Source organism: Solenopsis invicta, chromosome 1 (genome assembly GCF_016802725.1).
Source record: "Solenopsis invicta isolate M01_SB chromosome 1, UNIL_Sinv_3.0, whole genome shotgun sequence".
Classification (NCBI taxonomy): Eukaryota; Metazoa; Arthropoda; class Insecta; order Hymenoptera; family Formicidae; genus Solenopsis; species Solenopsis invicta.
The window spans coordinates 30,473,916-30,500,527 of record NC_052664.1 but is presented as its reverse complement, the minus strand read 5'-3'; the positions used below and the strand labels follow the sequence as shown (position 1 = coordinate 30,500,527).

General features: G+C 36.8%; 1 protein-coding gene and 1 long non-coding RNA gene across 3 annotated transcripts in view; one reads left to right on the top strand and one right to left on the bottom strand.

Moving 5' to 3' along the window:
* LOC105208085 overlaps nucleotides 1–26,262 on the bottom strand; it is a 108,317-nt gene extending 82,055 nt beyond the window's left edge. For both annotated transcript variants that reach the window (XR_005574719.1, XR_005574721.1), the window contains exon 1: nucleotides 22,878–26,262. This is a non-coding gene — a long non-coding RNA (uncharacterized LOC105208085). The remainder of the gene's footprint in view (nucleotides 1–22,877) is intronic.
* Nucleotides 1–26,612, top strand: part of LOC105208087 (UPF0489 protein C5orf22 homolog) — a 619,399-nt gene that overhangs the window by 85,490 nt on the left and 507,297 nt on the right. The gene's annotated exons all lie outside the window — the stretch shown is intronic.

Genomic DNA, 26,612 nt, shown 5'->3' with positions numbered 1-26,612 from the left:
ATGTAGCTACTAATATTGTCAGAAGCGACGGGCAATATTGCCAGCAGTTTAGATAATAATTTACAGCTGCGTGATGCATTACGATGCATTATTACAAATCTTTTTATTTGTCTTACTTATAACGCTCGGTACATTATTATATGTAAGTTATGTGCAAAAAAGATTAAAAGCTACAAATGTAATTTGAGAAATTATGTTTATGCGATACTGTGTGTGAATATAAATTGTAATTATATAGCGGAAATCGGTAAATGAGCGAACTTAATTTTATACGTCATAGAATTTATAATATTCACTTGTCGCATAAAAAAGGAAATGTGCGGAACATTGCCAAGGAAGTAATAAAAGTATTAAGTTAGTAGCGAATAATTCCTTATTTCTCGAGTGCAATGCAAATTGGATAGAGAATTCCAAAGTTTACTGTTTGCAGTTAGGAAGTCTTTACGCGGGTAATTCAAGATGATTCTTTTAGCATATTACTTCAACTCAAGAGTTATCGTCTTGTTTAAATCATTTTTTTTTCCACATTTTAATTCCGCTTGCTTCAGAAATCGAGTAGGAAGTGTGCACGTTCCGCAAATCGTCGGCGTTTAAGATCGAAACGCTCGAAATTCCTACGCGAGAATAGTTTTTGCTATCAGTTGGTTGTCTTTTCATGCAAAGCAATAAATTTGCTACCGGTGAGTGACTGCGATTGCACGATCCGTAATGCGTCATAAATTTAAATTTCCAAGTGAACTATACGTGAGAAATAGAAAACGATGCGTGAGATGCCTTCTAACAGAGAGTGCGCTGTCATTGGCGTCGAACTTGGAATCAAGAGAGAATTTTTCAGCTACTGTGTTGAATGGATCTTTCCAAGTTGCACGACGTAAAAATCCATGTAAAATCCGGCCAATATAAGAATCATGCTCAAGTAATCTTTTCATATTAATTTATTAACTTTCGTAAATTTGGCAGCAATAAATAAGAATAAATCTAATAAACGCGATTTTTAAGTGTTATTTATTACAAAAAAAAATATTTAAAATTTTACATTTTAAAATTACTTAGCATGATCAGGGAAGAGAATGATCGCGATGGTGATCGAAGATTTCTTGAGGGAAGAGAATTTTCGCATTTCTCTTGCTTCTGTAAAATAAGTCGACGCCAATGTTACCGGGTGTTCTCGATTATTGCGCCTTGTCGTAAAATTACGTGCCTCGTGCCTCTTTCGCGCAATTTTTCCAAGCGCCATGCAGGCGTGCGCGTACTCGGCGTGTGTTTATACGCGCGGTCGCGCGTACGCGGATTCTTTTTTCGGCTTCGGCGCCCGAGCTGCCGACATCACGCGGCTTTTCAATCTCGGCCAGACGGAAATACGGCCGCTCGCGATCGGACAATAAATAAATTATTTTACAGCCGTGCGATTTCATTATTTAGCGATACCCGTCGGCCGTTAACGTTCGCCTTAATGTCTCGTTCATTCGTATGCGCCGTGCGTAAACGCAAGCTACGGCGTGGAATTTCACATGGGCACATTGCAAATGTCTCGGTAATTTCTCGCCGAGCTGACGGCGCGGCGGAATGGTCTTCGGCGAATGGGATGCCTCAAGTTTCAAGTGAATCTTGTCGATCGACCGTGTCGTTTGATCTCCAGAGTTCAGATTCTCTCAGCACAAATCGGTAATGATCGTAATATCCAAACGTGATAACTGGTCGTTTTGCCTCAAGATGGAATTGACATTGCGACATGTAGACTTTTTACTTATTGACTAGATTTGAATAAACGTAAACGAGTTGATTCAACGGAGCTTGGAGCTATCTTTGGGTATCTACACTGAGAGAAATTTTTAGTAATAGCAACTAACGTTTTGGTTGAATAATATTCAATTGAATTTTATAGTTACTGATACCAAAAACTTAGTTAAATTTAACAAAACCTTTTGTTTTTTGTAGTATGAAAATAATTATTTGGTTAAGGCTACAAATTGTTTGGTTAAAAACAACTATATATTTAGTAATTATAACTATAAAACTCATTTGATCACTATTCAACCAAACGTTACTAGGCATTTTTCTCAGTGTATTGACGAAAACAGAGTTTGAAAAAGTCAAGTGATCTCTGAGAAATCTTGCAGACAGACGGATGAGCAGACCAACACTTGTAGCTTGCCACGCTGCGCTACTTAATAAAATTGTAAATCGGTTTGGCATCGTGAAACAAAAAAATGTGCATGTATTGGCAATCAAATCGTTTCGTAATTATTATAATGCCCAGTTACGACGTTTATTGCAGGACTGCGGTAAAATTAGATTTGCTATAACGTTAAACACGAAGTGGATCAACTTAGTAAAGATTTGATTGTGCCGTTATAATGCGGGATACACAACCGTTACGCGAGAAGACGTTAAATTGTGTCATAAAAGTTCCTTTTTGTTTTATCGTCGCGGCAATAAAGTTGATACCATTACAGGCGGTAAAGCACCTGCTATATTATTCGCAATTGCTATATCCGAACGATATAATAGCGATTATCATTATCGTAGTTTATCGTAAATTACAGTAATGCAACCGGGTTTGCTCTCTCGTGGAATCGATATATCTTTAAACGTGCACCGTTCGTCTCAGAGTATGCAGTAATAGGGTTATAACGCGAATGGACTAGCAATTAGTATGGCATGTTGTGCCGTTATTCCATCGTCTCGGAGAAATGTATGACAATAAAAATTATGATAGCAGCGCGGTCATTACTTTTGTTGGGAAAATCATTATCGCTAAAAACAATATTGTTAAAATTTAAATCATGCTTATAAATCGATAGCTCGATCAACTTGCAACAAAAATGCGTAACAAAACTGAAACCTGTTACGTCACGTTTTTTGCGCCGCAGCTACAACAACATCGCGACGTCTCTTTTTTAGTCACACATATCACATAAATGAGTACGTATTCAAAAAAAAGCTGATACAGTTGCTCGCAGTTCCATTGGCTGAGGTCTTGCAAAAAAAATATATATATATTTTCTCTCTACTGATTAATTTTGTTATTAATTAACAACGTGTGGTAGACCGTAATCAAGCTCGCTCTTTTCGTTTAGCCGAGAATTGATTGCAGCTTGCCTCCGCGTACCGCCCGATCTTCCCTGTACCTGCGTCCGTAGGTAAATATGAAGGCAGCATAGCGGTTGGCAGTTACCTGTTACCTCGGGTTAACTTATGTTCTACGAGAACGCCGATTTTTACCTGGGGGACCGAGATAGGTTACGGCGCGGACGGAATTAATTATCGCCGAGTGATTAATCCACGCGCGGACACGCTGTCATTTCGTTTCACGGCGGGGAATCTATTTCGATGTTGCGCGTACTGCCTCTCCACCTGCCTCTCCACCCTACGAGAAAATCGAGAATCGAGAAGGAAACGCGCGTGTTGTGTGCAGGGTATATCCTGTAACCTGATGCTAAAATTACCACGTGGGCCTCGTCGCGGGACGATTAAGAGAAATAATCGTCGCGAGGTATATCGCCGGCATGTCAAAGTAGCTTTCAAACGCGCGATTTTTTTTTTTTACGGTTGTGATTTGTGATCATGTACTACCGCGCATGTCATCTGTGTAACGCGTTATCACTTAAATTGCCTCATTATTTCTCACTTGAGTTTTGATGTCACGTCATTTGGAAAAATTTAAACGAGACTTTAATACATGCGACCAAGCTTAATAATGGATAACAACTTGTAGTTATGATTATGGTTGCTTAAAACATATATTTATCAATTATTCTTGTGAATAATTACACTGAATAATTCAAGGCATCGCAAGCTTAACCCTTAAACACACCCATCCTGTAAAATACGGAAACACATTTTTGGGTCTGGGAGACTTTTTCAACTTTGAGAAACAATAACTTTGATTACAATCAATATTTTTCTACAATTTTTTTTAAACAAAAGTTCAAAATCTCAGGAGTGTGACTGCAGAATCGGCATTGCCGAAAAACAATTTATTGTGAAGTTATAAAAGGAAAACCATTAAGCAGAAATGAGAAATTGGTCAAAAATCCACTTTTCCTTCAAAAAATCATATTTTCGCAACAAAAAACGTTTAAGGACTTTCAAATACGGCGTTTTAAAGCTAAAGAGTCACACTTTCAAAATAAAATTTGGCAAAGTCATTCCTTTTAAAAAGTATAATTATGTAACATGGAGAATATGAGGTATTTTTGAGCATCTAAAAATCCATAAAAAAAAAAAAATCATATCTTTGCAACAAAAAACTTTGAAGAACTTTACAATATGGCGTTCTAAAGCTAAAGATTTATACTTTCAAAAAAAATTATATCATTGTCATTTCTATAAAAAAATGTACTTATGTAACAAGGCGAATATGAGGTATTTTTAATTAAATCGTTTCTAAAATTGAAAATTGATGTGTTTCATGATATATTTCGGAAAAACTCCCTTTTCTACAGCATTTTATAGTATTCCAACTTTAAATAGAATATACGCGAGTAACATCCGCAAACCGACTTGTTCGTATTTTGTCCAGCTTTTTTATGTAAAATATTCACAAAAAAAGTTTCACTTACACACTATATGGGTCGCATTGACCCTAACAAAACTTTGCTGCCGTGCCGTTCGAATTCTAGTTGATCAAAAAAGTTGATCAACCATATCAATCAAAAGAGGAGATTTCAAACTTTTTTAACGTCTTGGTCTAAACCTCCTATCTCATTCCGTCTTCACATAGCAAGCATTCAAAACTTCATATGGGGTCTCTCAGACCCACTTACGTGTTTAAGGGTTAACAAGATATAAGAATATAATATCATACGTTTACATACACAAAACTGGTATCGATCAAATTAATACTTGGTTGAATTTGTCATTGAATGCTTCGTTGATCCTGACAGATAAGACCAGTCGTTTCAACATTTGCATTCCGCGTATACGCGGTTAAAGAAGATCGCTCAGCCAATAACGTGAGATCCCTATCAGCAAATCGTGGCGCATTCCAACGAGTTGTTACAAGTTACGGGACACTGGCGAGTGCCGCCTTTGACCTGTCTCTCCACTGGAATCTGTCCAGTGATCAACGGAGTACAGAAAACACGCCGCGAATACAAAACCTATCGTTTAATTCTCTATTCCGTAGTCGCAAACTGCGACAAGCGTTGCGGTCTAATAATGGCGCGTTGCGATCAAATCGAACGCTCGGAAATTAGGAGCAGAAAATAGCGTTAACCGGTGCAAGAATCACCAGTGTTGCGCGGAAAAAGTTTAAGTATTTTGCAAGTCTTTAATCTAATGGAGTAAAGCTTGATTCAACATTTGTTTCTGAAAAAAAGTAATTTTGACAAATGACTGGAATACTTATTGCTACACAGAAAAAAAGTTAATATCAAATCAACAATTCATATATATATGCAAGAATATAAAATCTTCTTGGAAGAATTTATAATCTCAAGCAGACATAATTTGCTTACATGAAGAGAAAGATTTTCTTCGTGTAAATAAATTATGTCTGAGATTATAAATTCTTTCAAGAAGATTTTATATTCTTGTTTATTTATGAAACAATAAATTATTGATTCGATACAAAATTTTTTTTCGTGTAGAAATTCTGTATGAACGAAAAAGTTTAAGTTTAATATTTTTCCTCATATTAAAAAGTTGGAAAAAAGATATTTATGAGATACTTGAAAGAATATTTTCACTTTATGTATTGTTTTGGAAAGTGCACAAATTTTCTCAGAGAAGTTGTTATAAATTGGAAAGTTTTATAAAATTTGAAAGGTTTCTCAGGAAGCTTTTCGTATTTTTACTTTTAGGTATCTGACTTAGGTATCTGGATTATTATAATAGATTAGTTTATTAGATTGGAATTAGAACTGGTTTATTTCAAGTGCAACTTTCATACCGCTCTTCTAGTTCGATCGCGTTTTGGTCGCCCATTTATGCCGCCGTTATTTATCTTGATTACCGCGATTTCTCTTTTCCACAAGACGCGTGGTGATCGACGTCGTACTGCGTGAACGATCGATTATACTAGTGCTATTTGGTTGATTGCGATTTATTATTGTGAGGTATTACGTATACTAGCGGCACAAGAGAAAGGCCTGTCGAGCAAAAAAGTGCATCATAGATGGATAGTTTTACATGCAAGTTCCCGTTTTGATACGGCAAAGTAATGTTCTTGCAAGGATAACGACGAAATTGATAACGACGAAATTTACGTTTTTAAACGTATTACATTTGTTACTATTTTTAATATTTTGAATTTTAATATAACAATTCACTCGTCTTAGTGAAAATAAATTTAATAAATAACTTTGTTGTATTGGATCGATAAATATTCTAGAAAAATTATAAGCTCGAGTAGAAAAATTTGTGAAAAAAATTATACTTTTTTTATTTTGTTTCTTTTTTTTATATTTCTTATTTCCAAATTAAATATATAGTAAAGAATTTATGGTAAAGAATAAATAGAAAAGAAATCAACTCACAAATAGAGAGCAATATTTAAAATTTTTAAACAACAGTAATATTTTATGCAATATTTTATACACTAAAAATGAGAAATTAGAATACAGAGCATCACTGTGTGTTTATATGTAATAAATATTTGAAAGAAATTATTCTCTGTGGAAATAAACTCCTCACGATGATAACATTTTTGAGAACATATCTGCTAAACGCATTTGCATCATGGTGCCACAAGATTTCATTTTGAAGGAACTCATGCTGCGACCGGATTACAGGCGCGCAATAAACACCATAATTGCTGTTAGCCTTTTAGACGGACCGACGAATAGGGAAAATAAACGCATAGGCCGACTCGCCGAAGATTTACGTCTCTCTAGTTTCGCTCACTCACCGAGACTCGCGAAAGTTTCTATATTACCGCCTCTTAAGTCCGCGAAATGTCACTCCGCTCGAATTGTGCACGCGTTGCTGGCGCTGACTGATAGGTCAACTCGGAGTTTTCACAATCGTCTGAGTTTTACTTGAAAAGAATGATCTTTCTGCAGAATATTACACTTTTAGTTTAGACATTTCGAATGATCGAGTTTACAGATATTCTTCATTGAATATCTGTACTTAAGGAAAAAATAAAATAAATAAAAGAAAACTTGTAAAGTTTTCTTTTATTTATTTTATTTTTTTCTTAAGTAATTACACTTTTGACAGACTCGCATTGCGCTCACAGATTGCAGGTGAAATTATAAGTTTGATTTCTCACGAATGTGATATTATTTATTTTCTGTGCAATATCTGTTATTTAACGCGCGGTGCGTAAATGATTTCACATTTCTGCGGCTTTTATCGATTTGACGGTTCATAAACCACGAGATAAATAGATCACCGTTTATGATAATTAACTGAAACTGGACGTTTCTAAAAGAAAGCCGGGATCTGTCGTAAATATAACGAGACCTTGAGAATAATAACGTACAATTATTATTTCGGAATAATTTAGTATTTTTACAGTGAAGAAAAAAAATGCACGTTTACTTCAATAATTCTGTTAAATTCGCGTCCGACAGGTGAATGAAACTTTATCTGATAATATTCTATAATATTTCTTTCGGTGCAAATATACACATTTCATCGAGTTATGCATAATATCGCAAGCAAAGATACCTATATCTGAACACAAATAGTAAAGAATGTGACACTTGCACTATTGGAACTGTTGTTTATTAAATAAAATTTTTTAATATATGCATGAAAATGATAAAGTTAATTATTATTTACAGTATACAAAAATGAGTGTTAAAGTGATCCTACTTGGAACAAAATGTTCAAAAGATTTATACACAGTAAAAAATAAAATGTCCCAGAAAGTCCACTCTAAATTTTAAGTTAAAATAACTCAAAGGTTAAGATAAAATAACTCTTATTTTAAGTTATTCAGTTAAAACAAGAGTTATTTTAACTTAACTTTAGAGTTATTTTAACTTAAAATTTAGAGTGGACTTTCTGGGACATACAAAAGTGTTAAATTAGCATTTTATTTTTTACAGTGTATGTATGCACTAGATAAAATAACTTATCAATAAGTGATAACATTTATAAATAATAAAGTTGGAATTAAATTATAAAAGAAGAAGAGATCGCTCAAGAGATCGCTTTAACCAGCAAATAATACGTGTATTTTCTTTTCAAGTAAGGCGGAATTTTTTCAATCTCACCGAACGATGGCTTTCACTTGGCGTAAACGTACGCGCGATCATATTATCGACTTATGAATAATCTCTCCAACGCAGAGACATTTGTAATTAATTATAGCCGCGTGATCTTTGAGCTATGTATGGCCGGAAGGTAGACGGAGATCGAAGATGATTAGAAATAAGCTTGTGTAACAATCCCGTTACTGCGATGTCGGAGGTGAATTTACGTGTCAGGGAGGGACGTACTTTATTTCCTTAATTTATAAAGAATTTAAATCGATTTATACATACGTGTGATCGCTGCATTCTCTAGGCCCGCCTGCCAATTTGTCATAAAACATTTTTTAATATCTTCTTTTACACAGAATCCACGCATACCTTTTATTTCATTTATGACATTAGGACCGGCCACCGGTAAATCAATTTTTCCTTTTGCTCTCACACGGAGAAGAAAAATGTTTTTGGAATCAACAGCATGAAGTCTAATTGGAAATATTTTGTTAATTCAATAACAGTGTTAATGAAACAAAAAGATTAAAAGTAAAGACAATAACAAATATAGTTGTATGAATAAAGTTTAGTTGAATCAGCTATACATATTAGTGATTCGATGTTTAATTGAATCAAACTACGTTTCAATTCATATTGAAGCATTTTTTTTCAGTACATGAAATCTTGGAAAAATATTTAATAAAATTTTGAATTGAATAAATTTTTTTTAAGACTAAACTAAGAATCACGATTCGTAGAGAGAGAGAAAGAGAGAGAAGCTAAAAGCATTCTTGAAATTCTTGAACAAACGAGACGTTCCTCTCGTGGTTCTGCGAGCAGACGCATCTCTCTCGATAAACTAAATCGATAGCCTTCCCTTTTCCTCGCTCCTTTCATTCGCGCGAGTAGGCGTACGGTTCGCGAGACGTCAAAAGTCTCGATGACTCACGCTACGTGAATCGGTGAATATGCGCCGTGTGGACGGCGGCACGGTGGCGCGACGGTCCACCGAATGAAAATCGAGGACCTGTGATAAGAATGTCAGACCTCTAGGAATCCCGGTGTATAGCGGTGCAGGGGTCCCGTGCACACGCCGCGGCACAGGGTCGTAGTCGCAGTGGGCAGTCTCGGTGCTGTCAGTACGCAAGAAATATAGTCGTACGCATAGGAGCGTGCAACGCATAATGACTACACGCAAAACCACGTATCGCCGCGGGTAGGTACGCCGCCTCGCTAATTATAGGTAATTATCGTTGCCGAGGAGCCCGGGAGGACCGCGAGGGTCCTCGCGGGAGAGCGCCGCGCCGCCGCCAGCGCAGAGGAAACGCGACGGGAGCACATGCGGGAAGAAGAGCGACGCGCGGCGGAGGCAGGAGAGGAAGGAGAAAAGAAGCGGCCCGCTACCGAAATGATCGGGATCCCGATCTGACCGACAGGTTGTTGTTACCCAGATAGCGCCTATTGAATTATGCTTTTTTTTTATCGCGACCCCAAAAGCGGATCCGCCGTCTGGAACCTCCTGATGAGAATTTAAGCTCCGACTCCTGCAAAAGAGAGACGTAGGAATTCGAGAGCGGCCTCGTGGAGAGATAATTAGAGGCATGCGTATACGGAGCGATACTCAAATGGATATTTAGTGTGTGCCGATCGGGAGAACCGAGAGGCGGGAGGACGGGGGGGTCAGAAATTAAACGGGATGAGATATTGCTGCAAATTATGCCTCTCGCTCGTTTGTTATTCTCTTAGAGACCGCGTGCGATTCGGATTACATGGAAGTGCGAGTTCCGATAGGGAAATAACTTGTACCGGGATACTTTGCCTCGCGATATACATACGTATCGACAATGAGGATCTGCTTTTTCCGCCTGGATTCAGATCTTCTCCCTGAGTTTCGTTCTACGTGTATACGCTAAATCGGAAATTTATCTCTAAAAGAATTCCAAATTATTTTCAAGATACCATCTGAAAAATATATTTAGAATAAATAGTAATTTACATTGTGGATTTATGCAAGGATCTGAAGCGGCGCAAGAATTAACCGTACGTTGCCTTTTTAACGTTGTTCTCCTCTCATTTTTTTCTTTCCATCAGAAATCATTAATTCTGATGTTGATTCGTCTTTAGTGAAGGGGGGGGGGGAACGGTTCTTTGTTCGAAATGGATTAATAAAAGTGGCCGGATGCATTATCCGAGTAAAGCAGGCGCTCAGCGATTTTCCGCCTCTTGAGAAAGAAGAAAATGGTTCGGAGCACGCGCGAGAAGCATCGCGGAGGTGAGCCATTACGAGCGCGCGTAAAAAACCGATCGCGTGCAACTGCACGCGTAAAGAAAACAATACGAGGTGGCGCATTACGATGCTGCTGGCTGGCAGCGAAGATAGTCCCGGTGCCAAGAAAGAGAGGCTTAATGATCGAACCAGCGCCGTTGATTTACGCACTGCGGCACACGCTGCATCGCGGCTTTGTCTTCCGGGATCGGCTCGTTAATAAAATTTTCTGTAATAGCAGACTCCGTCATTTTGCCTCGCTGCTGCTGCCGCGCCGGTCGTGCCGGTCGTTTGTTTTATTATCGAAAACCGCCGTAAACCGCTTAAGCCGAGAGATAACATTCCGCATCTATCCTAGTCCCTCTGGACAAAGACGGGAAGCGACAAGGGGCACAGCTAGGAATCGAAGAGGTAGACGCGCGGAGGTCACCGAGGAGGAACGCACTGCGCTTCCATACGGTCACCGGACAATTACACTCGCGTTTGCGAAGTCGATATTTCATCTTCAAATTAATGATCTCGATTCCGAATTTAGATAATTTGTTCTGCATCAATCAGGAGAATTATTTTATAGAGATAGATGCTTTGAATTTAAATTTTATTTTTTCCATAGTAAAAATTTCTATGCAACTTTGATTGCAAATTATAGGATAACTCTGGCATTTTGTAAGTTGAGTTGAATTAATTTGTCAATGTTATGATTAGCGCAATGTAATACAATTTACGTAAAATTATTACTCTTTCTGCAGGAAGTGTAAAATTTATTGATTATTCCAATATACATATAGCAAAGGATGGAGACGCGAAAATATAAATGCTTAATAGCTCTTGCATTCTTTGTCCAATTTAATCGTTCCACTCATGAGTGGCTATAAATTCCACCATTTTTTATGTAATATTAGCAAAAATGCAAGGTTTTTTTTTTTAAGTTTTTTATAATATAAAAAAATAAATATTTTGTATTTCTAATTTTTTTAATATTAGTAAACAATTTTTATTGGCACAGTTCATTTTTCTTAAATATAGTAAATAAAGTTTGTTAAGTTAAATTTCCGATACGACGTATATATCGGAATTACCTTATTTCGTTACACATATAAAGTCTTAAAAATGGAGACTCTGACGAATTAAGTCCTCGTTGTTACGCGCTTTATTAAAATACACGTATTGCTTCGAGCAAAGAAAAGAGATAGTAGATTCAATTGTGATAGAGAAAAGTTAGTCGGTTGCAACTTTTATTTTAAGATAATGTGAAATTAAATAACTCTTATTTTATGTAGACAGACCGGTAATTTCCTATAGTGTTATTCACAAAGGTAAGAACGTAGAGTACGTACGCGTACAACGGGAACTTAAGTAAATTTCTTGTTGGATGCGATTAAAATGAAATTAGGCTGTAGAAAATGCTCTTCTTCTCCAGTCGAGGATGTAATCAGTGAAACCGGCAAAGTGTATAGAGTCGCAGTTAATTTCATGTTTATTCAAACTCTTGAAAATTATCTATTTGCGAGAAAAAAATATAGATCGTGATCAGGAACGCAAGACTCGTAATGGAGACTCGCGTTGCTCATCGTGAGCTTGTCAATACCAAATAAGTTTTTTACGGAACGCATTTTAGACGTTACTGGCGCGATAGCCGGAGACTTCAATTACACGGCGACGCCTCTAACGGTCTCCGTCTACTGCGGCGGCAAGTCTTTTGAATTCGATCGATGCATGGAATGCGCGATGAAACGCGTTGATGGCGAACCCTGGTCCGTTAGAACGCATCATTCTGCGCAGTACCGGACAATGGCTGGCATGAATGCAAAGAGGCATTTGCTTCCGTTTTAAGCTTTAGCAGCGGCATCATGAAAGCGACTTGAGTGTATTGCACGTTAACGTTTCACGTACGACGTTTTATATTCTAATGTGAACTAGAATTTCCAGATTCCGTCATCGTTATGAATAAATTGAAGTGTGCGCTACGCTCTTTTTAATATTTGTCTATTTCAAAAATTTAAAGATAAAATTATAGAGACACTATTTTTTAAGCATTGCGATGAAAAGATTATAGCTGCACTGAATGAAGGATTTTGTTGAAATACAGACATGAAAATTAATAATTAAATTAATTATAATTCAATATTGTGATTTTATTAATCTGATTCGATTTGCGAGCTGCCTTAAAAACTGAAATTAATGGCACATTGTTTGAAGAATTAGAAAATGTCCATGAAATCATATGAAAAATTATTAAAAATTGTGAAACACCAAAATCCGCTATGACTGTTGACTCTTTTTCAATTTTAATTATGTTTATTCTATTATATTTTATCATCTTTTTTTCTCGTTTTCTGTTATAGCAAATGGTTGTGATTTCGGATAGCATGTATGTTCTACAAAAATTATCAATCAGAAATCGTTCATGAACAATTGCATTACTACTGATTGCCGTTACTAATTGCATGAATAGTGCTGTTAGGTTTACGTCAATTTTTTTCATATACATGCTGTACGATAATATCTGCTGTTTTACTACTCTTCTCCAATTGAAATATGATAACATCGAAAACTAGAGGGCAGGTGTCTATAGCTCCAGAGCGAATTTTATGTATGACATCGCTTTTTAGTGTCACAATATGCGTGAAAGGTGCGTAGTACGTGTCTCGTTAAGGGTTAAACTATGACGTGTTACCGTGTAAAACGATGGAATGCCGATCACGCGGCAGCTGCGAGGATTCACGAAGAAATGGGGGAATACTTTTTTCGTTCCTTTCTTTTAAAAAAGAAAACCTTTCCCACGGCGCGCGTATACGCGAATAAGTTAAGCACATGGATAATGTTCAAAACAACCGATGGCTCATTACACGATACTATCGAATGCTAATGCGGCTTATGCACAGACAGCTTGTTGCATTTTTCAGTTACAATTTATTTATAAACGCCAGATAAATAACGTTGGCGGTAACGATCTAAATTGAGAAAGATGTTCGGCAACTTGGCCGACGAAACGTAAACAGATTGCATATCGCGTCGTTAATTATATAACACCCGTGATACTTTACTGTTATCAGACGATAGGTTTTTATGTACTACGCATCTCGAGACAACTTGCGGACGAAGCATTTACATGCGGGCTTTATTACTCGCGCACGCTATTTTATTAAACGTTCTTTATAATAGTGATTTTACGTCCCTATCGGCTGATTATCATACGATATAATAATGCGTGTTTGGATTAAAATTATGTGGAAGATAACGGATAAATGCTATTTATAAAGAGCTTTGTGCAAATACTGAATATTCTTCCGTAATTTTCTTGTGTCTGCGCGATAATATCTCCCGGATAATCGAAGGCTCGCGCTTCTACTAAATAATAGAACTTAATAATTACTAATAAAATTTCATAGTAAATTGTTTTGATTAATTGGCACATTTTCATAAAAATTGATAACTTTTTTCTATCAATGTTGCATATTTTATATTTCGCTCACATGCATCATAATTATGTAAAATTGCGATATTTAAAAAGTACTATACTTATTAAGAACTATTGATAGAAAATCATCCATTTTTATATAGAAATTTCAATGTGGCAATTAACCAAGACATCAAAACAATATTGAAGTTGCTGCGAAATATCGCGCGCCCTTTCAATTATCTATGAGATATTCATGAAAGTGCGGAGCTTGTGCGTCGGCGAGACTTTTGACTCGCAAAGGTAGACGAGGAGTGTCTCGTTTCGTCATAATGTATCCGCCGATACAGATCGTTGTTCGACGTAATTAAAGCAACAAATTCCGATGTATACCCGCAGGGTACGTCGGCGCTCAGTGTCCGAGCGTTTCCTATCGCGCGACGATCGGCAACTCTTGATGGATCGGCTACAGGTGCGTGCAAGAAGTTACAGGCGCGTTTCCGATCACCCGCATCGACTCGCACAACGCGCGACGCGGAATTATTTACGAGCGCGGCGACCGATATTCATAATTGTCGGATAAATGCCGACGAGCCAATTAGCGCCATCCTCCTCGACGTGTAGCGCGCAGCACAATCGCGAAACCTGTCCAGCTCCTCTCTGTCGCCATCGTGCCGCCGAGACGTTATCAATCTATGCGGGTTAGAACAATTATGGGAACGAGAGCACCTTTTCGAATGGTAATTTATAAGAGCGTTGCACAAAAATTGATTAATCGTATTTTAGCATAAATTAAGTAATGCCGGTATACGTATAAATTTTATTTACGATGACTGTGAAGAGTGTGCCAGTACGCAAATGAAGATATTCAAGTACAGAGTTTTGCATCTATATTATTTATAATATTTGTTAACATGTAAGATCAACTTTATCTCACAAGGTACCTGAGCAAAATAAGACCCACTTAATTAATTTTATTTTTTAAACACTATATTTATGGGAATGTTGAAATAAATTAAGTGAGAATAAAATCTTTATTTCACTTACAAAGACAAAATATGAGATAAATTTTTTATAGAATATATGTAAATAAAAAAAAAATAACAAATTGTAAGTTTTATTATGAATATAATAAGGCCCGAATGAAAAAAATAAATTGAAAATAACAAAAGAGCTAAACAGCTTATCTTTTAAATCAGTTTTAAAATTATTGTCCACAAAAACAAAATTTCTTAGGATTCACGCTCTACTATAAAATATCACATTAACTTTAATTTTACCTTAATTCATGTTTTTAATCTTTGAAAATTTCTAAGCATTTGGGTGCAATTTTAGCTTCTCTGATTATCCTCTGGTGCAAATTTTACGTAACAAATAAATAAGAATGGCCAGTGGGCTTTATTTAGTACGTTTCTAAAAAATGTATTTGTCAAAAAATCAATATCCATAAACATATATATGTATATATTTGTTATTTTTCTACAGTTAAAAATTAAATAATATAATACATTACAATTAATTATAAAATAATATAATACTTTGAGCGTAAAACGTGTTTTGGAGTAGTAAATTCAAAAGTGAGCCTTATCCGGACTATAGATACGTACCTTATTGTTCATCCATCTGCCGCAACAAGTTAATAACTTATATCGCTTAATCGCGAACGTTCGATTAGAGAGCATCGCCGAGGGAAAAATGCAGCGGCAATCTGTTGCTGTAACGATCTTCTTCATTAGTTTCGCTGATTTAAGTGGCAGGGCAAAAGATGACTGTATTTTGATAAAACGCGAAACGGCAAAGGTAGAAATAGCAATCTGCCGCTTGCTAATTGGTTCGAATACCGCGTAACTTGCACTTATCCCGCCTCGGCGACGCTATAGGAACGGTTGTTCATTACTCGATTTTTAAATTCGGTATTCGTCGGCCGCAGATGCCGCTGCGTGTACGTACACGTGTACGGACGTTCGAGACACATGGCGACACATAGGCGCGATCGAAAATTGCGATCGAGCGGGCGCGACATTTAGCCGGCCACGAGATCGCAGTGCGAAGATTAAGGCGCCGCTTGTGCGTACTTGCGAGCTCGTGGAATAAGCGTGCACATTGACACGAGGGAGCTCGCGATAATTGGAAGGAGGATAATGACGGTGCCGGTCTCTCGCCCGTTGACGGTAGTCACGCTTTTCGAAAGACGTTTCGGGCACCAGAAAACAGCATACCCAATAAGTTACGTGTGACTTTGCCTCAGGTGCACCTGATAATGAGCGGTTCTGGAGACACGTCACAAATTTGCAATGTCACTACGCGTTGCACCTGACCACTCTTAACAAGGTCGTGAAATTAATAATACGCGATACGCGATCGGTTTTGACATTTTTAAAAATGCGGAAAATGTGATAGAGAATTAGTTGATTCTCGCCAGAGGAAAATCACTTTTATTCAATTATAACTGAAATATTCTAAGAATCAAAGAAAGAATCAGCTCTGTCAGCTTTCTGAAGAATGTACGGGTCACATCTCAAACAAAACATTGCCAAAAATATATTTTCATAGAATAATCTAGTATACGTCTGAATACCTCTGTAAAGTTTGAGCACAATCCACTTATTGGTTTAAGTTATTTAATTTTTTGTTTACTTTTAATTCTTATGTAAAATCGCGTTTTGCTCTACTTATTTACAAATTTGATGGGAAAGTAGCATTACCAATTAAATCAAAATTTTCACATATATTAATAAAACTTTAAATATTTGTGCAAAAATTTATTTAGATTCACTTATTCGTTTAAAAGTTATTTATTTAAAACTTGAGCAAAATATAGTAGTTTTTACTGCAAAAAGCATTATAAATCAAATTTTTTTATTGTTGTCTTCTTTGCAGCTATAGTTTCAGGACTAAAATTCGCGCATTTGCGACCAAAATTTTTTGTTATTGATTAGAAAAAAAAAGAAATCCAGAGAAGCCTTCAGTTGTTAAAATTCAATAAATTTTAGCTCGTGTATTGCATAACCAAAACATCCTTGAAAACCTCACATCTGAAGCGAAGTGAGACAGTCTGAAACATTTTTCACACGATAATTAATTTATATCTAAAATTTAAATTTGCTTTTAAGAACATTTATATGTTTGCGTATAATTCCAGTTATATGTATTATACATCCCGGAATAGAGGCAACCGTAACGGAAGTAACGTGTTTAATAAATAATGTAAGCGGATGCCGTTGATTGACAGAGAATTGTCAAAGTCGCCGCACTCGAGCTTGTCGCTCAAAGATTCAAAGATCTTTATCGGCACCCTCCTTTTTTTTCCAGATCTGCTACACGTTATGCAAAACCAGGGTGGCATTACCGATATCATTTTACAGGAAATGACTTGGCTCATTATTTTAATGACTATACGTGGACAACTACTCTCTCATGTAAATGAACGGGGGTTGCTAATTTTGTTTTTCTTCTTTTATCGAGATGTTAATTGCAAAGTTGGGAAAGAAGTAGTTCGACGTTATTATTGAAAATTGCGACAAAAGAATTATATTATCTCGCTTGTATCAATTGTACGTAGTCGTTAAAAGATGATTCGAAGATTTCACTTATATATCGTCGACTTTTTTTTTAAATGATTTTTATGTTTACAAGATATATATTGGACTTTATTTACACGTATCAAATATTAGATTTGTTAAATTTTAAGCAAGTTTCTTTGAAAAGAACAATTTATTGAACGTTTCTCAGTTCCAATAAAGTAAAAAAAGTTTCACTTTAAATATATCTCGTTTATTATGTAATTACGTAATTATTCTATGGAGAAAAGGTACATTATTTGAACTTGCTAAATATCATTGTGTCGAGCATCGCTCTACGTAAACTTTGAAAATAACGCAGCCTTCTTATTCCTCGAGCGAATTTAACCTTGGATAGAATTTAATCGAAGCACGGTGATCGCATTAGTTTGTTGGAGAACCGTCATTTCCGTCATGCGTCCACCTCGCTTATTTGCCACTATTTCTCTTGTCGTAACTGGTCTGAAATCTATCTCTTGGAGTGATGTTTCCTCGATTATGCGTATGCACAAGTGAGCGGAGATAAATTGTACGTAATTGAAACTTTGATCCGAAGCAATCGCGATAATCACCTGAATATTCAGCCAGTGATGGCTGGTCTCGTATTATCTTGCACAAAATCGGATGGCTGTATGTAGTTGTTTTACGCACGATTTTTTTTAATTCATGTCGATAGAAGTGGATTACTTCTGACGGTTTTGAGCTTTACATGCTTCTTACGATAGCTTATAATTTGTTTACTGCAAGTAGTTTTGTCATGTAGTAAGAAGCTGGAATATAAATGATGATCACTCTGTTTACACTATGTAACATTACGGTAGTTTTATAAATACTTGTTCTCGCTAATAAGCCGGATGATCGTCATGTGTTAACTTAAAAATTATATAGATTAATTACAAAATTATATAAATTAAACATAACATATGTAGGAATTTGCACATTCACATTCTCGCAAATGAGGTTGAAACTAAATTTAGAATATATTCATGAATCTCAATTCCACGTTTACGTACTGTTTTATTGTAATTGAATGATATCTACAAAAGTAATAAATGTAAACGTTGTAAAAGCTTGATTGTAAAAAAGCTTGATTCAGTAAAGTATATCAAATTTTTTTAAACTTCCAGTAAACTTCCAGTAAACTTCCAGAATCATTTCGAATATTATTGAAGTCATTTGTGAGTATTTAAACACAACGCAATCGAAATTTTCAAAGAAATATACACAAAATTTTTGTGAGAAATTTTGAAAGACTTTATGATTGAGACTAACAGCAATTTTTGTCGAAATGTAAAAAAAATAATTTGGAATTCCTGCGAATTACAATTGGTCACTAATTACATGTAAGATTCTTGGGTTGATTTATACAATACACAGCGATTTTACTACCATGGGCAATCCAGTCGTATAGGAGTTCCGCACCGTTGTTTCCGGTAATTACAAATTGTAAATAGTTGTCTCGTTACGTGTGTAACATTGCATATGTATAGCTATTTACGTTATATAAGTTTTATTCCATTCTCTCAGCTCTTATCTCACGGTTATAATAAACAGCTTCCTTCTTTCTTGTACGCGCAGAAATATTTTAACGCAGTTCCCCACGGATGTAAATATTTAATTTTTAATGATTATTACTTACCATCTTCGCGCAAGTCTAATTGAAGCAACGTAGACGTTTACAACCCGACCTTGGCGCAGCTTACTCGCAGCCGCATTTTTTCATGTATCGTTCATCAGCATCGTACAACGCTACCGCGCTACTAATTATATCCCGCAATATTTACGCAAAATTTTATTTTGGTCAAAACAAATATATACAGGCAACATACATGGTCTAAAATCCAATTCATGAATTAAGCCTGATGTTAATTATCATGATCAATAATCTTAAAAATATTTCTCTAAGAAGTTATTCTTACACACCTCGCTGGAATTCATGCATATATGTATTTGTATTATACAGTCTCGATTTTATTGTAATTAATTTGATTGAACTCGTTATGGCGATTTCGTTATTTCGACAAGTAATTGTTACGAGAATCAAATTTGTAAAACAAAATCTCTGTCTACATGGTTAAAAATAACACGAAATTCAATGTATGTTTAAATTACACAAGTACAGTACGTTTAATGTGTGTACCTATTAGTGAAAAGTATATGCATGAAATTTAATTTGTACATGCTTTTATACCTGCTTGAAATTTGCTTCCGTTACATTACATTAAATTTTACCGCGTACTTTTAAGTCTACGTGAGATAAAATTAAATAATATTTTGCTAATTAACTTATTAATATTTTATTATTTATTAAGCTTGACACATTCAATTAGAAGATATTAATGATACAATCGACGTGAGTGCTTATAAGAATATATATATATATATATTTAGTCATGGCTATCTTTCTTCTCCGAAGGCTACCATGAATACCTGTCTCTTTTGAAATCATTTCGGTTAACGAAGCATGCTCATCGATCGAGTGATGATTATAAATGAATTTTATTTGTAAAACGCGCATTTTTATTTTTATAGAAGCGTTAGCGAGAATCAACATGCTCTATTGCTCTATGAAAAGTGCTGAGTCTTTCTCTGAATTATTTCACAATACATGCCTATCATCGTATTATCGTTTATGAATACATCGATATGCTTAATCACATTCTTACAAGGCTATTACGCCTTATTATCTGATCAAAAGGAAATGATTAATATTAGTAGATGGATGATTATCCCGCGTATTGTCACTATTAATAAATCAGACTTATAATACTGTCTTAATAAACTGTGCCTAATAACTTCACCGTACGTATGCGTTATCGCGCAATCTCGGCTACGGTGGAAATAAGTTGCATTTCATAATAAATATCTGCGAGGTATCAACATTTCAGTATCGTCGTTAGATTTCGTTTCAATTAATTGATCCTTGAAATCGATATTTTCTTATCCTCCTCAGAGAATCTTTGTTTCCTCGCTTGCAATTAATTGTGAAATGCTAGACACGTGTTCGCTTTCTTTTCACGTCGCTGTCGCGACGCATCTCCGTAAACTTTCATCAATTTCGCAGCACCAAGAGGTGCTCGTGCGGCGCGATAGACGATCGGGGTGGCGCGGTCGAAGAAAAGATTCCTTCTTTTTTTTTCGTGACAACAACCGCGGAGCGCGTCAGCAATTTATTTTACAGGCGTCGACGTGATCATTATAGGCGCGCGTTCGGCGATCGAGTTAATAAGCGCCGCCAAGCCAGCTCGATCGTGAGGTTTACGAGCTTACGCAAATGGAACGCGCGAAGGAAACGCGTTTTCTCGACTCCCACGCTCTCTTGTCGGATTACTTGTGCGTATACACCGTGCTGCGCGGAGCAAAGGAGAATGAGAAAAGTATGGAGAAAGATAGGGCGCGGGCGGGTGGGGCGGAGGGAGGACGAGGGAGAGCGAGGTAAGTGTACACTCGAGAGCAACCTGTACACTTAACGATAAGCGCAGGCCTTTAAGTACCGTTCAATGTGAAAAGTGGCCGCACGTTACTGACGAGACGATTCGTCGTGCACCAACGACCTCCAGGTATGATAATATCGCGAAATCTTTCCGGGAGTGCGCGCGTATTGCGCTCGCGCACGCATTCGCGGACGGCAGGGTGCTATTTGCGCAGGTTGCTTCGAGGGCGGGTGAGATAACCATTTCGTAGTCGAAGTCGGCCTTCGAGTGGCCGAGCATTAAATATAGACGCGACACGGCAATCTGGCGCGAGCCGCTTGATAGAACATCGTAAATCCTCGCAAATTGCACGTTTCCCTGCAATTTCGCTACTGCTCTGTCGCGTCACTGTCGTTGACCGAAATTAATATCTCTGGCCCGGCGACGTGTAATCCTATATAAATAACCGATACAACGTGGCGATGTGCAACGAGCTCGTGATATATATTATGCAGGTGCCACGCTCTTTGTATTTCGTGGAAAATCTGTTTTACATAAACGCGCAGCCTACAGAATTTCATTGCGTAAGTACACCGAGAAAAAAATTTGTTGGCAAACTAAAATATTTAATCCAATACGTTCAACTAAATAAGTTGATTTAATTAATTCTTGATTAAAAAAATGTTAATGATCGACATGAATAAAATATACTTTTTTTTGGACAAATAAATAATTGTTGAGTCAATTTAATAATTAGTTGAACATATCAGACTGAATATTTTTTTTTTCAACAAACTTTTTTTCTCGGTGTATTTGCTCTGCAAGACCGTTCTTGTGATTTAAAAAAACGATTATGATTGTTACATTTTTACAAAAATATTTCATCGTTTTTAGTCCGCGAGAATGGTTAGTTTGAGTATTGAAAATGTATATTTGGCTCAAGAAAATAACCCCGTTTTTAAGTCGTAAATGCAGGAACATTTTCAGAAAAAAAATAAGCGATTAAAGCGGGTTGCATACAAGCACATCCGAGTAGGAATAATGCATATTTATGTTTATTTTTGTATGGTACAAACGTGCTTCGTATAAATTCAAGCTGCAAAAATGTAAATTTAGCTACAAATACAAAATATTTGTTTAGTACTCACATTTTGAAACCGCATAATTTAGTAAAGATTATAATTACAACATTGTCATATAATAAAAAGACAAAATCATTAAAAAGACACTAGAAATTTTCGATGCAAATCTGTCGCGAATATTTGAATATTACGTCGTGCCGTTTACCCATGAATTCGTGGAAGTTAAGTACTAAAAGATATTTAAAGTTAGGCGAAATTCGCGTGCATTTCACTTGGTCCTCCTATTCCGAGTAAAAGAGGAACGTTTTAACGTGTTGTCACTCATCAGCTAAAAAACGAGTATTGAAACCGAGCGATCTATTTAAAAATACTCACGCATACTCGAGTATACTCGTCATGTTCCTTCGCAATAGACGCGTGCTCGAGAGTGCAAGAATTGGACATGAAAATGATAAAACTTGCTAAAAACGGGCTCTCTATGAGGATGTAAAAGCGGTAAATTATTTTACAAGGCTGATTACAATATTTCTTCCTTTTAAATCCTTTTAGGTAGATGCATATCCAAGATCGAAGATCAGCGCCATACATTAGCGTAAAGCGAGTCACGACAATTGAGCTTGGTGTATCTATATCCCAAAGAGCTTCGCTCTTCGTTCACATGATATTTTCTACCTAAAAATCACTCGGGTAACATCCGCCCGAAGTGTCTGGCAGATTCGCTCGCGGCTTTCTCAGTATATTGTTATAAATTACACGCTGTCACAATTTTATTAACCACTAAATCATGCCCGGTTTCGTATGCTCGCGCATGATATCTACTTTCTCGTTGTATGTAATGGAAGTTTTATCGTGTCGACGGAGAGTCCCAAGACTCTCGCGGGTACGTCGGCGCGGCCTTTTTCATCGAACGACCGAACGAATAAACGAGGCATCCGCGATCCGGGGAACGTCGATTGAAACCCGCTTCGATCGGGCTTATGAGCCATAATAGCGACACGGTAGTCATTCTCCTTACCTTAAATCACGTCCGCGTGCACGCGCCTCACCGCGTCGGCCCGTCGTCGTTCGCAACAAGCAGCTCCTTAGCTGAGTATAATGGCGCAATAAATTACGCCACTTTGTGAATGTAGTTAAAACCGCTATTATACCGGCCGGGGCCATAACTAGCCGCAGGAGATAAAAATGCGTGCGCATCATTGACCTGGACGTCGGGAAGGAAAAACGTCGATACCCCGAGACGCTGATATACTGTGCTCGCAGTTACGTAGGACGGCGCGGATAAGACGAATGCCTCTTATCCTGTGATAAATTCATCGGCCGCGTGGGTGAAAAACAGCGCGAATGATGTTTTGCGTTTATGAATAATAATAGCCACGGCAAATGTTGTTATTAACGGTAATATATTATGCTAGTTTCAGCGGGCATGCTCGTAACGTTAGCGATCGGCAGATATGATCTTTGTTAAGTATCGAGCAGCATAGTTTCGCATATGCATATTAGACCTTTCGAGACGAGACGCTGTTAATATAATTATCTTGTTTTACGTCATTTATAACATCGACTTCTTTCTTGTCACATTGATTGCTACGTACGGGGGATGGACAAAATAATGTAATCGCCTAGGAGATACGTTACTTGCTTTTTTCTTATTAGTAAGAGATTAATTTACCCTTTGTCTTTGACAAAAGTTCTATCCCTGTTGGAATAAAGCCATACAATGGTAGAATAGTTATCAATGGAATGTTGTACTTCAATTCAATTGATTATATAAGCGATGCTCGAGGAAGAAATTTTTCAAAATTGTCCTCTGTTCTTCAAAACTTTGATTTTTTTTCCAGCCAACATAACTGTATAACTCAAACATTATTGAATCATTGTGAGCAGTTTTGAAGAGCAAAGTAAAAAAAAAACAAATTTTCTCTACCAATATTTCTTAAATATTCTCCAATATCTCGTAAAGATGATTTCCTAGAAGAATATAACATTGTACTGGTGACTAAGCATTGCATGATATACTCCAAACAAAAATAAAATCAATATTAAAGGCGAATGATGGATCAATCTCTTATTACAATAATAAAATAAGTAGTGTATTTTTCAAGTGTTTATAGTTTATACTTATACGAAATGACTTTGAAATATTAGCTAAATGTCAGTAGCTAATTCGAATTTTTCCATCATTGCTAGAATAAGTTGGTTATTAAAGATAAAATACATTTACCGTGAGACACAACTTTATCTAAAATTAAAAGCGTATTTTAACACGAATAGCTACGAAAGTGGTAGCGATTTCTCAGTATCTTACACTCGTAAAACCGTGCATTTTAATCACAATTTATGGGACGCTGCCACATACATTTGATTCCAGCAGCGAATATTTTTTACTGTAGCCGTTACGTTTTAGTAACGACTTTAGCTATCCCTATTTTAAGGATACATCTTAGCTGCCATAGCTATATTTTATCTTCGTTGAGTAACCCTTTGGCTAATCCTTTCTCCGCGTATATTTGTCAATGTCATTCCTCCTTATGTTTTTAATCGTCTCGTTCGTAAATTTAAGTTTTCATAATCTACCCTACGGAAAAACAGGGCAATATACATTTTAGAAATAATTATTTACTAAAATAACTTAATCTATCGTTTGTACATTTTTAATCATTAAGAAAGGAAGAATTGTTTATTTGCCTATAAATATTTCACACGGCATCGATATATCTTCTCATTTCCTCTACATGAAACATTAGTGTTGAAATTCGAATGACACGTGCTTCTAAAGCCAACATGATAGGTCTTGTTCTTTCTCTCTTAGCGTGAACAATGTAAACAACGGGTTTGTCTGCCTAGTATGAATAATTGGAGAGATTGATCTGTCATAGCATTCGATTTTAGATCCGATTCGAGATCACGAATTTACCGATAACAATGCATTGGTAGTTCACGCGTCGTTGAATTCCTTTTTTTCTCTGCGCCCGGCTTTTCTAGCGCACAGTCCTTCTCCTGACGAGGGTGCGCCAGGTAATACGGTAAACGGATTGAGTCAACCTTAAGGAAGCTGCTGCCGGGATAAGCATCGATGCATCAGCGAAGATGACTTCATTCACGCCTGCTCTTGACTTTCCTCGGGCCACTAAGGCGTGAAAATGATAATGATAATGAGCAAGGCGGTGATGCGCGCGCGGTGATCGCAATCGTATATGATGTCGCATAGAATCCTAATGCTACTATTTCATGAATGTCGTAGCGCAGCATGACGTGTTAAAGGCATTATGTCATTCTTTAAACATTCCTCTTTCTTCGTACTCAACGCCGGATAGGAGGAAAAAAACGAAACGTTTAACGATCCTCTTCTCAGTTTTAGCGATAAATATAGTTCTCGCGGTAGAATACTGAATCTTGATACTGAACATTATGAAAGTTTTTATTCAGATTTTTGATGCCAATTGAATTGCAAAAGATGATAAAAGTAATGAGAAAGATACGTTTCTGCACATAATTATTTTTGGTCTTATCAGGCCTTGGATATCGACGACGCTTTTCGTAGTCTCAGCGTATTTCTCAGTCATATAAAAGTCAGTGATGAAATGTGATAAGAAAAAGTCTGCGAGACGGGAGATAACAAAAGAAGTAAAGCCGACGCGACGCGCGGGATGATACAACGTTGTCTGATTCAGCGTTGTTATTCCCGGTTTTAGCTCCGCGTGTCTCGTTACGCATCGCGGATGCACATGACGGGTCACGTGCATTGTTCTGTCTCGTGATTATTAATTTCTGCCTTTGTTCGATGAAAGACAATAAGACATAAGCCAGTGAGAAGATTATGGCGTCTATGTAACATGTTGTTTCGAAGCTCGCGCGCGTGCTGCAACCTTCCATCTCGTGTGCCTGATATTTCGAGGCGCTTTTTTTTTTTACCTCGCCCGTCGCAGCATTGTGGATATTTCTGCTTTAATCCTCCTTCTAGCTATCCGCGCTATGGTAAGCGCGAAGGTAACGATAATAATAAGCTGGCCGATGATGACGATGATTACGAAGTGCGCCGCTTGAACCGCGCGCTCTATTGCTGCGCTATTATTGCGCACCTAAACTTGACGCGCCTCGTTACGCGCGATAATGATTAAAAGTAAAATTATACGTTCTATCTCGAAATCTTGCGCCGATCGCTGCGCTTAAGTGTAACATAATAGTATGTTGATTGGAGTACAACGTTACGGACTTATTAAATCGTGTTTAATCAGAGATGCCAAGTGCGAGTTCGCAAGTTCACAAGGAAGAGTTACCAACTAGAGTTTTTTTCACTAGTAATGAGAAATGCGCAATGGAAATGCATTATTCACGTTTTTATTGATCGACAGATTTGCAGCGTGACAATGGTCACGGCGATATGGGGAGAGAGAGAGAGAGAGAGAGAGAGAGAGAGAGAGAGAGAGAGAGAATTTACTTTTGTTACGAAGCAAATGTGTCCGCGCGCTCTAAATAATGTAAATAACTAATCTCAATTGCATTAAAAGATTATAAATTTTTAATTATGCGAATAGTATGTGTGTGTGTGTATGTGTGTGTGGCGCTTGCGTGACACATCGTACCTCACGTAGAGATAAGATTAATCAAAATAAGAGAAGAAAAAAATATATATACGTTATACATTAGTATTACTTTCAGTACGTACATTAATAACTGTGCCTTAAATTATGCACATATATTAGATGTGTCCAAGAATAATTTCAATGTGAACGCATCGCTAAACACGTAG